At 39.8% G+C, this 13473-nt stretch overlaps 28 non-coding genes across 28 annotated transcripts; 15 read left to right on the forward strand and 13 right to left on the reverse strand.

Annotated features, from left to right (window-relative positions):
• The first annotated feature begins 214 nt into the window (after window positions 1-214).
• LOC139506213 (5S ribosomal RNA) lies at window positions 215-332 on the forward strand. Its single transcript, XR_011659987.1, has one exon. It is a non-coding gene; the product is annotated as a 5S ribosomal RNA (ribosomal RNA).
• Window positions 333-1107: 775 nt separating this feature from the next.
• Window positions 1108-1226, forward strand: LOC139506216 (5S ribosomal RNA). The gene has a single exon (XR_011659990.1). It is a non-coding gene; the product is annotated as a 5S ribosomal RNA (ribosomal RNA).
• A 388-nt stretch (window positions 1227-1614) lies between these two features.
• Trnar-ccu (transfer RNA arginine (anticodon CCU)) lies at window positions 1615-1687 on the reverse strand. The gene has a single exon. It is a non-coding gene; the product is annotated as a tRNA-Arg (tRNA).
• A 306-nt stretch (window positions 1688-1993) lies between these two features.
• Window positions 1994-2111, forward strand: LOC139506214 (5S ribosomal RNA). The gene has a single exon (XR_011659988.1). It is a non-coding gene; the product is annotated as a 5S ribosomal RNA (ribosomal RNA).
• A 393-nt stretch (window positions 2112-2504) lies between these two features.
• Window positions 2505-2577, reverse strand: Trnar-ccu (transfer RNA arginine (anticodon CCU)). Its single transcript has one exon. It is a non-coding gene; the product is annotated as a tRNA-Arg (tRNA).
• A 307-nt stretch (window positions 2578-2884) lies between these two features.
• Window positions 2885-3002, forward strand: LOC139506215 (5S ribosomal RNA). Its single transcript, XR_011659989.1, has one exon. It is a non-coding gene; the product is annotated as a 5S ribosomal RNA (ribosomal RNA).
• Window positions 3003-3390: 388 nt separating this feature from the next.
• On the reverse strand, window positions 3391-3463 carry Trnar-ccu (transfer RNA arginine (anticodon CCU)). Its single transcript has one exon. It is a non-coding gene; the product is annotated as a tRNA-Arg (tRNA).
• Window positions 3464-3770: 307 nt separating this feature from the next.
• On the forward strand, window positions 3771-3889 carry LOC139506183 (5S ribosomal RNA). Its single transcript, XR_011659958.1, has one exon. It is a non-coding gene; the product is annotated as a 5S ribosomal RNA (ribosomal RNA).
• Window positions 3890-4656: 767 nt separating this feature from the next.
• On the forward strand, window positions 4657-4777 carry LOC139506212 (5S ribosomal RNA). Its single transcript, XR_011659986.1, has one exon. It is a non-coding gene; the product is annotated as a 5S ribosomal RNA (ribosomal RNA).
• Window positions 4778-5169: 392 nt separating this feature from the next.
• Window positions 5170-5242, reverse strand: Trnar-ccu (transfer RNA arginine (anticodon CCU)). The gene has a single exon. It is a non-coding gene; the product is annotated as a tRNA-Arg (tRNA).
• Window positions 5243-5548: 306 nt separating this feature from the next.
• On the forward strand, window positions 5549-5667 carry LOC139506194 (5S ribosomal RNA). The gene has a single exon (XR_011659969.1). It is a non-coding gene; the product is annotated as a 5S ribosomal RNA (ribosomal RNA).
• Window positions 5668-6058: 391 nt separating this feature from the next.
• On the reverse strand, window positions 6059-6131 carry Trnar-ccu (transfer RNA arginine (anticodon CCU)). Its single transcript has one exon. It is a non-coding gene; the product is annotated as a tRNA-Arg (tRNA).
• Window positions 6132-6437: 306 nt separating this feature from the next.
• Window positions 6438-6556, forward strand: LOC139506206 (5S ribosomal RNA). The gene has a single exon (XR_011659980.1). It is a non-coding gene; the product is annotated as a 5S ribosomal RNA (ribosomal RNA).
• A 389-nt stretch (window positions 6557-6945) lies between these two features.
• Trnar-ccu (transfer RNA arginine (anticodon CCU)) lies at window positions 6946-7018 on the reverse strand. Its single transcript has one exon. It is a non-coding gene; the product is annotated as a tRNA-Arg (tRNA).
• A 306-nt stretch (window positions 7019-7324) lies between these two features.
• Window positions 7325-7443, forward strand: LOC139506218 (5S ribosomal RNA). Its single transcript, XR_011659991.1, has one exon. It is a non-coding gene; the product is annotated as a 5S ribosomal RNA (ribosomal RNA).
• Window positions 7444-7832: 389 nt separating this feature from the next.
• On the reverse strand, window positions 7833-7905 carry Trnar-ccu (transfer RNA arginine (anticodon CCU)). Its single transcript has one exon. It is a non-coding gene; the product is annotated as a tRNA-Arg (tRNA).
• Window positions 7906-8211: 306 nt separating this feature from the next.
• Window positions 8212-8330, forward strand: LOC139506219 (5S ribosomal RNA). Its single transcript, XR_011659992.1, has one exon. It is a non-coding gene; the product is annotated as a 5S ribosomal RNA (ribosomal RNA).
• A 387-nt stretch (window positions 8331-8717) lies between these two features.
• Window positions 8718-8790, reverse strand: Trnar-ccu (transfer RNA arginine (anticodon CCU)). Its single transcript has one exon. It is a non-coding gene; the product is annotated as a tRNA-Arg (tRNA).
• Window positions 8791-9096: 306 nt separating this feature from the next.
• LOC139506184 (5S ribosomal RNA) lies at window positions 9097-9215 on the forward strand. Its single transcript, XR_011659959.1, has one exon. It is a non-coding gene; the product is annotated as a 5S ribosomal RNA (ribosomal RNA).
• A 388-nt stretch (window positions 9216-9603) lies between these two features.
• Window positions 9604-9676, reverse strand: Trnar-ccu (transfer RNA arginine (anticodon CCU)). The gene has a single exon. It is a non-coding gene; the product is annotated as a tRNA-Arg (tRNA).
• A 306-nt stretch (window positions 9677-9982) lies between these two features.
• On the forward strand, window positions 9983-10101 carry LOC139506185 (5S ribosomal RNA). The gene has a single exon (XR_011659960.1). It is a non-coding gene; the product is annotated as a 5S ribosomal RNA (ribosomal RNA).
• Window positions 10102-10491: 390 nt separating this feature from the next.
• Window positions 10492-10564, reverse strand: Trnar-ccu (transfer RNA arginine (anticodon CCU)). Its single transcript has one exon. It is a non-coding gene; the product is annotated as a tRNA-Arg (tRNA).
• Window positions 10565-10870: 306 nt separating this feature from the next.
• LOC139506186 (5S ribosomal RNA) lies at window positions 10871-10989 on the forward strand. The gene has a single exon (XR_011659961.1). It is a non-coding gene; the product is annotated as a 5S ribosomal RNA (ribosomal RNA).
• A 391-nt stretch (window positions 10990-11380) lies between these two features.
• On the reverse strand, window positions 11381-11453 carry Trnar-ccu (transfer RNA arginine (anticodon CCU)). The gene has a single exon. It is a non-coding gene; the product is annotated as a tRNA-Arg (tRNA).
• Window positions 11454-11759: 306 nt separating this feature from the next.
• LOC139506187 (5S ribosomal RNA) lies at window positions 11760-11878 on the forward strand. The gene has a single exon (XR_011659962.1). It is a non-coding gene; the product is annotated as a 5S ribosomal RNA (ribosomal RNA).
• A 391-nt stretch (window positions 11879-12269) lies between these two features.
• On the reverse strand, window positions 12270-12342 carry Trnar-ccu (transfer RNA arginine (anticodon CCU)). The gene has a single exon. It is a non-coding gene; the product is annotated as a tRNA-Arg (tRNA).
• A 306-nt stretch (window positions 12343-12648) lies between these two features.
• On the forward strand, window positions 12649-12767 carry LOC139506188 (5S ribosomal RNA). The gene has a single exon (XR_011659963.1). It is a non-coding gene; the product is annotated as a 5S ribosomal RNA (ribosomal RNA).
• Window positions 12768-13159: 392 nt separating this feature from the next.
• Trnar-ccu (transfer RNA arginine (anticodon CCU)) lies at window positions 13160-13232 on the reverse strand. The gene has a single exon. It is a non-coding gene; the product is annotated as a tRNA-Arg (tRNA).
• Window positions 13233-13473: the final 241 nt, after the last annotated feature.

A 13473-nucleotide genomic window follows, 5' to 3' on the forward strand; every position in this document is an offset into this window, starting at 1 on the left:
GAAATTTAATAATAAGGAGGACAGAAACTGCAAATGCAAACTGTATTTCATCGATTGAATCTCATTTCTGTATAAATTTCATCAGTTTCATAAGTTTTTTTCTGTATAAAAATCTCATGTCGAAAACAGTTTCTATTTTCAATATCAAAGTGATGATTCCATATACTTCCGGCGTTTCTTAGCTTTATATGCCTTTATTTTAGTCACCTTAGTGGTCTACGACCATATCACGCTGAAAACACCGGTTCTCGTCCGATCACCGCAGTTAAGCAGCGTCGAGCTCGGTTAGTACTTGATGGGTGACCGCCTGGGAATACCGGGTGTTGTAGACATTCCTTTTTATAATTTTCTCTATCTGTTCCTATCTTCTTCTAGCTCCTTCACCTGTCCTCTTTTTTTCATCACCCCCCCCCCCCCTCCTTCCTTTTATTTTTGTCCCTTGCATGTCATATATTTACCTTGATAAAACTGTTATAAAAAGGTCGACAGACGAATTTCTAAGTCCACTACAACATGTACAAAGTCTCCATTGTCGAATATTGTCATAGCGACGCCTAGGGTGAATTCGAGGACGCTGAAAGGTTATGGCTGCATGTTTGGTAAGTCTTTCGAAGCACAAAATTAATTCAAATACCGTAATGTAGCTACAATAACAGCATTTTTTCAACGGATCTTTGTGAAAAAGTGCATTTAGGCAGAATATGTTGTAAGGCTAGTAAAAATTGTCTACCTCCGACGGGACTCGAACCCGCAATCCCCGGCTTAGGAGGCCGGTGCCTTAATCCATTGGGCACGGAGGCGTATGTAGTTGTGCATTTTAATACCCATGTAATTCGTGGACGTCGTTTCTGTAAATTCGCACATATCCTTGAAATCAACTTTCTAGTGAACTTGAAATTTAATAATAAGGAGGACAGAACTGCAAATGGCAAACTGTATTTCATCGATTGATCTCATTTCTGTATAAATTTCATCAGTTTCATAAGTTTTTTTTCTGTATAAAAATCTCATGTCGAAAAACAGTTTCTATTTTCAATATCAAAGTGATGATTCCATATACTTCCGGCGTTTCTTAGCTTTATATGCCTTTATTTTAGTCACCTTAGTGTCTACGACCATATCACGCTGAAAACACCGGTTCTCGTCCGATCACCGCAGTTAAGGCAGCGTCGAGCTCGGTTAGTACTTGGATGGGTGACCGCCTGGAATACCGGGTGTTGTAGACATTCCTTTTTATAATTTTCTCTATCTGTTCCTATCTTCTTCTAGCTCCTTCACCTGTCCTCTTTTTTTCACCCCCCCCCCCCTCCTTCCTTTTATTTTCGTCCCTGCATGTTCATATATTTACCTTGATAAAACTGTTATAAAAAGGTCGACAGACGAATTTCTAAGTCACTACAACATGTACAAGTCTCCATTGTCGAATATTGTCATAGCGACGCTAGGGTGAATTCGAGGACGCTGAAAGGTTATGGCTGCATGTTTGGTAAGTCTTTCGAAGCACAAATTAATTTCAAATACCGTAATGTAGCTACAATAACAGCATTTTTTTCAACGGATCTTTGTGAAAAAGTGCATTAGGCAGAATATGTTGTAAGGCTAGTAAAAATTGTCTACCTCCGACGGGACTCGAACCCGCAATCCCCGGCTTAGGAGGCCGGTGCCTTATCCATTGGGCCACGGAGGCGTATGTAGTTGTGCATTTTAATACCCATGTAATTCGTGGACGTCGTTTCTGTAAATTCGCACATATCCTTGAAATCAACTTTCTAGTGAACTTGAAATTTAATAATAGGAGGACAGAAACTGCAAATGGCAAACTGTATTTCATCGATTGATCTCATTTCTGTTATAAATTTCATCAGTTTCATAAGTTTTTTTCTGTATAAAAATCTCATGTCGAAAACAGTTTCTATTTTCAATATCAAAGTGATGATTCCATATACTTCCGGCGTTTCTTAGCTTTATATGCCTTTATTTTAGTCACCTTAGTGTCTACGACCATATCACGCTGAAAACACCGGTTCTCGTCCGATCACCGCAGTTAAGCAGCGTCGAGCTCGGTTAGTACTTGGATGGGTGACCGCCTGGAATACCGGGTGTTGTAGACATTCCCTTTTTATAATTTTCTCTATCTGTTCCTATCTTCTTCTAGCTCCTTCACCTGTCCTCTTTTTTTCACCCCCCCCCCCCCCTCCTTCCTTTTATTTTGTCCCTGCATGTTCATAAAATTTACCTTGATAAAACTGTTATAAAAAGGTCGACAGACGAATTTCTAAGTCACTACAACATGTACAAGTCTCCATTGTCGAATATTGTCATAGCGACGCTAGGGTGAATTCGAGGACGCTGAAAGGTTATGGCTGCATGTTTGGTAAGTCCTTTCGAAGCACAAAATTAATTTCAAATACCGTAATGTAGCTACAATAACAGCATTTTTTTCAACGGATCTTTGTGAAAAAGTGCATTTAGGCAGAATATGTTGTAAGGCTAGTAAAATTGTCTACCTCCGACGGGACTCGAACCCGCAATCCCCGGCTTAGGAGGCCGGTGCCTTATCCATTGGGCCACGGAGGCGTATGTAGTTGTGCATTTTAATACCCATGTAATTCGTGGACGTCGTTTCTGTAAATTCGCACATATCCTTGAAATCAACTTTCTAGTGAACTTGAAATTTAATAATAAGGAGGACAGAAACTGCAAATGGCAAACTGTATTTCATCGATTGATCTCATTTCTGTATAAATTTCATCAGTTTCATAAGTTTTTTTCTGTATAAAAATCTCATGTCGAAAACAGTTTCTATTTTCAATATCAAGTGATGATTCCATATACTTCCGGCGTTTCTTAGCTTTATATGCCTTTATTTTAAGTCACCTTAGTGTCTACGACCATATCACGCTGAAAACACCGGTTCTCGTCCGATCACCGCAGTTAAGCAGCGTCGAGCTCGGTTAGTACTTGGATGGGTGACCGCCTGGGAATACCGGGTGTTGTTAGACATTCCTTTTTATAATTTTCTCTATCAGTTCCTATCTTCTTCTAGCTCCTTCACCTGTCCTCTTTTTTTCACCCCCCCCCCCTCCTTCCTTTTATTTTGTCCCTGCATGTTCATATATTTACCTTGATAAAACTGTTATAAAAAGGTCGACAGACGAATTTCTAAGTCACTACAACATGTACAAGTCTCCATTGTCGAATATTGTCATAGCGACGCTAGGGTGAATTCGAGGACGCTGAAAGGTTATGGCTGCATGTTTGGTAAGTCTTTCGAAGCACAAATTAATTTCAAATACCGTAATGTAGCTACAATAACAGCATTTTTTCAACGGATCTTTGTGAAAAAAGTGCATTTAGGCAGAATATGTTGTAAGGCTAGTAAAAATTGTCTACCTCCGACGGGACTCGAACCCGCAATCCCCGGCTTAGGAGGCCGGTGCCTTATCCATTGGGCCACGGAGGCGTATGTAGTTGTGCATTTTAATACCCATGTAATTCGTGGACGTCGTTTCTGTAAATTCGCACATATCCTTGAAATCAACTTTCTAGTGAACTTGAAATTTAATAATAAGGAGGACAGAAACTGCAAATGGCAAACTGTATTTCATCGATTGATCTCATTTCTGTATAAATTTCATCAGTTTCATAAGTTTTTTTCTGTATAAAAATCTCATGTCGAAAACAGTTTCTATTTTCAATATCAAAAGTGATGATTCCATATACTTCCCGCGTTTCTTAGCTTTATATGCCTTTATTTTAGTCACCTTAGTGTCTACGACCATATCACGCTGAAAACACCGGTTCTCGTCCGATCACCGCAGTTAAGCAGCGTCGAGCTCGGTTAGTACTTGGATGGGTGACCGCCTGGGAATACCGGGTGTTGTAGACATTCCTTTTTATAATTTTCTCTATCTGTTCCTATCTTCTTCTAGCTCCTTCACCTGTCCTCTTTTTTTCACCCCCCCCCCTCCTTCCTTTTATTTTGTCCCTGCATGTCATATATTTACCCTTGATAAAACTGTTATAAAAGGTCGACAGACGAATTTCTAAGACACTACAACATGTACAAGTCTCCATTGTCGAATATTGTCATAGCGACGCTAGGGTGAATTCGAGGACGCTGAAAGGTTATGCTGCATGTTTGGTAAGTCTTTCGAAGCACAAAATTAATTTCAAATACCGTAATGTAGCTACAATAACAGCATTTTTTTCAACGGATCTTTGTGAAAAAGTGCATTTAGGCAGAATATGTTGTAAGGCTAGTAAAAATTGTCTACCTCCGACGGGACTCGAACCCGCAATCCCCGGCTTAGGAGGCCGGTGCCTTATCCATTGGGCACGGAGGCGTATGTAGTTGTGCATTTTAATACCCATGTAATTCGTGGACGTCGTTTCTGTAAATTCGCACATATCCTTGAAATCAACTTTCTAGTGAACTTGAAATTTAATAATAAGGAGGACAGAAACTGCAAATGGCAAACTGTATTTCATCGATTGATCTCATTTCTGTATAAATTTCATCAGTTTCATAAGTTTTTTTTCTTGTATAAAAATCTCATGTCGAAAACAGTTTCTATTTTCAATATCAAAAGTGATGATTCCATATACTTCCGGCGTTTCTTAGCTTTATATGCCTTTATTTTAGTCACCTTAGTGGTCTACGACCATATCACGCTGAAAACACCGGTTCTCGTCCGATCACCGCAGTTAAGCAGCGTCGAGCTCCAGGTTAGTACTTGGATGGGTGACCGCCTGGGAATACCGGGTGTTGTAGACATTCCTTTTTATAATTTTCTCTTATCTGTTCCTATCTTCTTCTAGCTCCTTCACCTGTCCTCTTTTTTTCACCCCCCCCCCCCCTCCTTCCTTTTATTTTGTCCCTGCATGTTCATATATTTACCTTGATAAAACTGTTATAAAAGGTCGACAGACGAATTTCTAAGTCACTACAACATGTACAAGTCTCCATTGTCGAATATTGTCATAGCGACGCTAGGGTGAATTCGAGGACGCTGAAAGGTTATGGCTGCATGTTTTGGTAAGTCCTTTCGAAGCACAAAATTAATTTCAAATACCGTAATGTAGCTACAATAACAGCATTTTTTTCAACGGATCTTTGTGAAAAAGTGCATTTAGGCAGAATATGTTGTAAGGCTAGTAAAAATTGTCTACCTCCGACGGGACTCGAACCCGCAATCCCCGGCTTAGGAGGCCGGTGCCTTATCCATTGGGCCACGGAGGCGTATGTAGTTGTGCATTTTAATACCCATGTAATTCGTGGACGTCGTTTCTGTAAATTCGCACATATCCTTGAAATCAACTTTCTAGTGAACTTGAAATTTAATAATAAGGAGGACAGAAACTGCAAATGGCAAACTGTATTTCATCGATTGATCTCATTTCTGTATAAATTTCATCAGTTTCATAAGTTTTTTTCTGTATAAAAATCTCATGTCGAAAACAGTTTCTATTTTCAATATCAAAGTGATGATTCCATATACTTCCGGCGTTTCTTAGCTTTATATGCCTTTATTTTAGTCACCTTAGTGTCTACGACCATATCACGCTGAAAACACCGGTTCTCGTCCGATCACCGCAGTTAAGCAGCGTCGAGCTCGGTTAGTACTTGGATGGGTGACCGCCTGGGAATACCGGGTGTTGTAGACATTCCTTTTTATAATTTTCTCTATCTGTTCCTATCTTCTTCTAGCTCCTTCACCTGTCCTCTTTTTTTCACCCCCCCCCCCCCCTCCTTCCTTTTATTTTGTCCCTGCATGTTCATATATTTACCTTGATAAAACTGTTATAAAAAGGTCGACAGACGAATTTCTAAGTCACTACAACATGTACAAGTCTCCATTGTCGAATATTGTCATAGCGACGCTAGGGTGAATTCGAGGACGCTGAAAGGTTATGGCTGCATGTTTGGTAAGTCTTTCGAAGCACAAAATTAATTTCAAATACCGTAATGTAGCTACAATAACAGCATTTTTTTCAACGGATCTTTGTGAAAAAGTGCATTTAGGCAGAATATGTTGTAAGGCTAGTAAAAATTGTCTACCTCCGACGGGACTCGAACCCGCAATCCCCGGCTTAGGAGGCCGGTGCCTTATCCATTGGGCCACGGAGGCGTATGTAGTTGTGCATTTTAATACCCATGTAATTCGTGGACGTCGTTTCTGTAAATTCGCACATATCCTTGAAATCAACTTTCTAGTGAACTTGAAATTTAATAATAAGGAGGACAGAAACTGCAAATGGCAAACTGTATTTCATCGATTGATCTCATTTCTGTATAAATTTCATCAGTTTCATAAGTTTTTTTCTGTATAAAAATCTCATGTCGAAAACAGTTTCTATTTTCAATATCAAAGTGATGATTCCATATACTTCCGGCGTTTCTTAGCTTTATATGCCTTTATTTTAGTCACCTTAGTGTCTACGACCATATCACGCTGAAAACACCGGTTCTCGTCCGATCACCGCAGTTAAGCAGCGTCGAGCTCGGTTAGTACTTGGATGGGTGACCGCCTGGGAATACCGGGTGTTGTAGACATTCCTTTTTATAATTTTCTCTATCTGTTCCTATCTTCTTCTAGCTCCTTCACCTGTCCTCTTTTTTTCACCCCCCCCCCCCTCCTTCCTTTTATTTTGTCCCTGCATGTTCATATATTTACCTTGATAAAACTGTTATAAAAAGGTCGACAGACGAATTTCTAAGTCACTACAACATGTACAAGTCTCCATTGTCGAATATTGTCATAGCGACGCTAGGGTGAATTCGAGGACGCTGAAAGGTTATGGCTGCATGTTTGGTAAGTCTTTCGAAGCACAAAATTAATTTCAAATACCGTAATGTAGCTACAATAACAGCATTTTTTTCAACGGATCTTTGTGAAAAAGTGCATTTAGGCAGAATATGTTGTAAGGCTAGTAAAAATTGTCTACCTCCGACGGGACTCGAACCCGCAATCCCCGGCTTAGGAGGCCGGTGCCTTATCCATTGGGCCACGGAGGCGTATGTAGTTGTGCATTTTAATACCCATGTAATTCGTGGACGTCGTTTCTGTAAATTCGCACATATCCTTGAAATCAACTTTCTAGTGAACTTGAAATTTAATAATAAGGAGGACAGAAACTGCAAATGGCAAACTGTATTTCATCGATTGATCTCATTTCTGTATAAATTTCATCAGTTTCATAAGTTTTTTTCTGTATAAAAATCTCATGTCGAAAACAGTTTCTATTTTCAATATCAAAGTGATGATTCCATATACTTCCGGCGTTTCTTAGCTTTATATGCCTTTATTTTAGTCACCTTAGTGTCTACGACCATATCACGCTGAAAACACCGGTTCTCGTCCGATCACCGCAGTTAAGCAGCGTCGAGCTCGGTTAGTACTTGGATGGGTGACCGCCTGGGAATACCGGGTGTTGTAGACATTCCTTTTTATAATTTTCTCTATCTGTTCCTATCTTCTTCTAGCTCCTTCACCTGTCCTCTTTTTTTCACCCCCCCCCCCCTCCTTCCTTTTATTTTGTCCCTGCATGTTCATATATTTACCTTGATAAAACTGTTATAAAAAGGTCGACAGACGAATTTCTAAGTCACTACAACATGTACAAGTCTCCATTGTCGAATATTGTCATAGCGACGCTAGGGTGAATTCGAGGACGCTGAAAGGTTATGGCTGCATGTTTGGTAAGTCTTTCGAAGCACAAAATTAATTTCAAATACCGTAATGTAGCTACAATAACAGCATTTTTTTCAACGGATCTTTGTGAAAAAGTGCATTTAGGCAGAATATGTTGTAAGGCTAGTAAAAATTGTCTACCTCCGACGGGACTCGAACCCGCAATCCCCGGCTTAGGAGGCCGGTGCCTTATCCATTGGGCCACGGAGGCGTATGTAGTTGTGCATTTTAATACCCATGTAATTCGTGGACGTCGTTTCTGTAAATTCGCACATATCCTTGAAATCAACTTTCTAGTGAACTTGAAATTTAATAATAAGGAGGACAGAAACTGCAAATGGCAAACTGTATTTCATCGATTGATCTCATTTCTGTATAAATTTCATCAGTTTCATAAGTTTTTTTCTGTATAAAAATCTCATGTCGAAAACAGTTTCTATTTTCAATATCAAAGTGATGATTCCATATACTTCCGGCGTTTCTTAGCTTTATATGCCTTTATTTTAGTCACCTTAGTGTCTACGACCATATCACGCTGAAAACACCGGTTCTCGTCCGATCACCGCAGTTAAGCAGCGTCGAGCTCGGTTAGTACTTGGATGGGTGACCGCCTGGGAATACCGGGTGTTGTAGACATTCCTTTTTATAATTTTCTCTATCTGTTCCTATCTTCTTCTAGCTCCTTCACCTGTCCTCTTTTTTTCACCCCCCCCCCTCCTTCCTTTTATTTTGTCCCTGCATGTTCATATATTTACCTTGATAAAACTGTTATAAAAAGGTCGACAGACGAATTTCTAAGTCACTACAACATGTACAAGTCTCCATTGTCGAATATTGTCATAGCGACGCTAGGGTGAATTCGAGGACGCTGAAAGGTTATGGCTGCATGTTTGGTAAGTCTTTCGAAGCACAAAATTAATTTCAAATACCGTAATGTAGCTACAATAACAGCATTTTTTTCAACGGATCTTTGTGAAAAAGTGCATTTAGGCAGAATATGTTGTAAGGCTAGTAAAAATTGTCTACCTCCGACGGGACTCGAACCCGCAATCCCCGGCTTAGGAGGCCGGTGCCTTATCCATTGGGCCACGGAGGCGTATGTAGTTGTGCATTTTAATACCCATGTAATTCGTGGACGTCGTTTCTGTAAATTCGCACATATCCTTGAAATCAACTTTCTAGTGAACTTGAAATTTAATAATAAGGAGGACAGAAACTGCAAATGGCAAACTGTATTTCATCGATTGATCTCATTTCTGTATAAATTTCATCAGTTTCATAAGTTTTTTTCTGTATAAAAATCTCATGTCGAAAACAGTTTCTATTTTCAATATCAAAGTGATGATTCCATATACTTCCGGCGTTTCTTAGCTTTATATGCCTTTATTTTAGTCACCTTAGTGTCTACGACCATATCACGCTGAAAACACCGGTTCTCGTCCGATCACCGCAGTTAAGCAGCGTCGAGCTCGGTTAGTACTTGGATGGGTGACCGCCTGGGAATACCGGGTGTTGTAGACATTCCTTTTTATAATTTTCTCTATCTGTTCCTATCTTCTTCTAGCTCCTTCACCTGTCCTCTTTTTTTCACCCCCCCCCCCTCCTTCCTTTTATTTTGTCCCTGCATGTTCATATATTTACCTTGATAAAACTGTTATAAAAAGGTCGACAGACGAATTTCTAAGTCACTACAACATGTACAAGTCTCCATTGTCGAATATTGTCATAGCGACGCTAGGGTGAATTCGAGGACGCTGAAAGGTTATGGCTGCATGTTTGGTAAGTCTTTCGAAGCACAAAATTAATTTCAAATACCGTAATGTAGCTACAATAACAGCATTTTTTTCAACGGATCTTTGTGAAAAAGTGCATTTAGGCAGAATATGTTGTAAGGCTAGTAAAAATTGTCTACCTCCGACGGGACTCGAACCCGCAATCCCCGGCTTAGGAGGCCGGTGCCTTATCCATTGGGCCACGGAGGCGTATGTAGTTGTGCATTTTAATACCCATGTAATTCGTGGACGTCGTTTCTGTAAATTCGCACATATCCTTGAAATCAACTTTCTAGTGAACTTGAAATTTAATAATAAGGAGGACAGAAACTGCAAATGGCAAACTGTATTTCATCGATTGATCTCATTTCTGTATAAATTTCATCAGTTTCATAAGTTTTTTTCTGTATAAAAATCTCATGTCGAAAACAGTTTCTATTTTCAATATCAAAGTGATGATTCCATATACTTCCGGCGTTTCTTAGCTTTATATGCCTTTATTTTAGTCACCTTAGTGTCTACGACCATATCACGCTGAAAACACCGGTTCTCGTCCGATCACCGCAGTTAAGCAGCGTCGAGCTCGGTTAGTACTTGGATGGGTGACCGCCTGGGAATACCGGGTGTTGTAGACATTCCTTTTTATAATTTTCTCTATCTGTTCCTATCTTCTTCTAGCTCCTTCACCTGTCCTCTTTTTTTCACCCCCCCCCCCCCTCCTTCCTTTTATTTTGTCCCTGCATGTTCATATATTTACCTTGATAAAACTGTTATAAAAAGGTCGACAGACGAATTTCTAAGTCACTACAACATGTACAAGTCTCCATTGTCGAATATTGTCATAGCGACGCTAGGGTGAATTCGAGGACGCTGAAAGGTTATGGCTGCATGTTTGGTAAGTCTTTCGAAGCACAAAATTAATTTCAAATACCGTAATGTAGCTACAATAACAGCATTTTTTTCAACGGATCTTTGTGAAAAAGTGCATTTAGGCAGAATATGTTGTAAGGCTAGTAAAAATTGTCTACCTCCGACGGGACTCGAACCCGCAATCCCCGGCTTAGGAGGCCGGTGCCTTATCCATTGGGCCACGGAGGCGTATGTAGTTGTGCATTTTAATACCCATGTAATTCGTGGACGTCGTTTCTGTAAATTCGCACATATCCTTGAAATCAACTTTCTAGTGAACTTGAAATTTAATAATAAGGAGGACAGAAACTGCAAATGGCAAACTGTATTTCATCGATTGATCTCATTTCTGTATAAATTTCATCAGTTTCATAAGTTTTTTTCTGTATAAAAATCTCATGTCGAAAACAGTTTCTATTTTCAATATCAAAGTGATGATTCCATATACTTCCGGCGTTTCTTAGCTTTATATGCCTTTATTTTAGTCACCTTAGTGTCTACGACCATATCACGCTGAAAACACCGGTTCTCGTCCGATCACCGCAGTTAAGCAGCGTCGAGCTCGGTTAGTACTTGGATGGGTGACCGCCTGGGAATACCGGGTGTTGTAGACATTCCTTTTTATAATTTTCTCTATCTGTTCCTATCTTCTTCTAGCTCCTTCACCTGTCCTCTTTTTTTCACCCCCCCCCCCCCCTCCTTCCTTTTATTTTGTCCCTGCATGTTCATATATTTACCTTGATAAAACTGTTATAAAAAGGTCGACAGACGAATTTCTAAGTCACTACAACATGTACAAGTCTCCATTGTCGAATATTGTCATAGCGACGCTAGGGTGAATTCGAGGACGCTGAAAGGTTATGGCTGCATGTTTGGTAAGTCTTTCGAAGCACAAAATTAATTTCAAATACCGTAATGTAGCTACAATAACAGCATTTTTTTCAACGGATCTTTGTGAAAAAGTGCATTTAGGCAGAATATGTTGTAAGGCTAGTAAAAATTGTCTACCTCCGACGGGACTCGAACCCGCAATCCCCGGCTTAGGAGGCCGGTGCCTTATCCATTGGGCCACGGAGGCGTATGTAGTTGTGCATTTTAATACCCATGTAATTCGTGGACGTCGTTTCTGTAAATTCGCACATATCCTTGAAATCAACTTTCTAGTGAACTTGAAATTTAATAATAAGGAGGACAGAAACTGCAAATGGCAAACTGTATTTCATCGATTGATCTCATTTCTGTATAAATTTCATCAGTTTCATAAGTTTTTTTCTGTATAAAAATCTCATGTCGAAAACAGTTTCTATTTTCAATATCAAAGTGATGATTCCATATACTTCCGGCGTTTCTTAGCTTTATATGCCTTTATTTTAGTCACCTTAGTGTCTACGACCATATCACGCTGAAAACACCGGTTCTCGTCCGATCACCGCAGTTAAGCAGCGTCGAGCTCGGTTAGTACTTGGATGGGTGACCGCCTGGGAATACCGGGTGTTGTAGACATTCCTTTTTATAATTTTCTCTATCTGTTCCTATCTTCTTCTAGCTCCTTCACCTGTCCTCTTTTTTTCACCCCCCCCCCCCCCTCCTTCCTTTTATTTTGTCCCTGCATGTTCATATATTTACCTTGATAAAACTGTTATAAAAAGGTCGACAGACGAATTTCTAAGTCACTACAACATGTACAAGTCTCCATTGTCGAATATTGTCATAGCGACGCTAGGGTGAATTCGAGGACGCTGAAAGGTTATGGCTGCATGTTTGGTAAGTCTTTCGAAGCACAAAATTAATTTCAAATACCGTAATGTAGCTACAATAACAGCATTTTTTTCAACGGATCTTTGTGAAAAAGTGCATTTAGGCAGAATATGTTGTAAGGCTAGTAAAAATTGTCTACCTCCGACGGGACTCGAACCCGCAATCCCCGGCTTAGGAGGCCGGTGCCTTATCCATTGGGCCACGGAGGCGTATGTAGTTGTGCATTTTAATACCCATGTAATTCGTGGACGTCGTTTCTGTAAATTCGCACATATCCTTGAAATCAACTTTCTAGTGAACTTGAAATTTAATAATAAGGAGGACAGAAACTGCAAATGGCAAACTGTATTTCATCGATTGATCTCATTTCTGTATAAATTTCATCAGTTTCATAAGTTTTTTTCTGTATAAAAATCTCATGTCGAAAACAGTTTCTATTTTCAATATCAAAGTGATGATTCCATATACTTCCGGCGTTTCTTAGCTTTATATGCCTTTATTTTAGTCACCTTAGTGTCTACGACCATATCACGCTGAAAACACCGGTTCTCGTCCGATCACCGCAGTTAAGCAGCGTCGAGCTCGGTTAGTACTTGGATGGGTGACCGCCTGGGAATACCGGGTGTTGTAGACATTCCTTTTTATAATTTTCTCTATCTGTTCCTATCTTCTTCTAGCTCCTTCACCTGTCCTCTTTTTTTCACCCCCCCCCCCCCCCTCCTTCCTTTTATTTTGTCCCTGCATGTTCATATATTTACCTTGATAAAACTGTTATAAAAAGGTCGACAGACGAATTTCTAAGTCACTACAACATGTACAAGTCTCCATTGTCGAATATTGTCATAGCGACGCTAGGGTGAATTCGAGGACGCTGAAAGGTTATGGCTGCATGTTTGGTAAGTCTTTCGAAGCACAAAATTAATTTCAAATACCGTAATGTAGCTACAATAACAGCATTTTTTTCAACGGATCTTTGTGAAAAAGTGCATTTAGGCAGAATATGTTGTAAGGCTAGTAAAAATTGTCTACCTCCGACGGGACTCGAACCCGCAATCCCCGGCTTAGGAGGCCGGTGCCTTATCCATTGGGCCACGGAGGCGTATGTAGTTGTGCATTTTAATACCCATGTAATTCGTGGACGTCGTTTCTGTAAATTCGCACATATCCTTGAAATCAACTTTCTAGTGAACTTGAAATTTAATAATAAGGAGGACAGAAACTGCAAATGGCAAACTGTATTTCATCGATTGATCTCATTTCTGTATAAATTTCATCAGTTTCATAAGTTTTTTTCTGTATAAAAATCTCATGTCGAAAACAGTTTCTATTTTCAATATCAA

This window comes from Mytilus edulis, unplaced genomic scaffold (assembly GCF_963676685.1).
Source record: "Mytilus edulis unplaced genomic scaffold, xbMytEdul2.2 SCAFFOLD_379, whole genome shotgun sequence".
In the NCBI taxonomy this organism is placed as follows: Eukaryota; Metazoa; Mollusca; class Bivalvia; order Mytilida; family Mytilidae; genus Mytilus; species Mytilus edulis.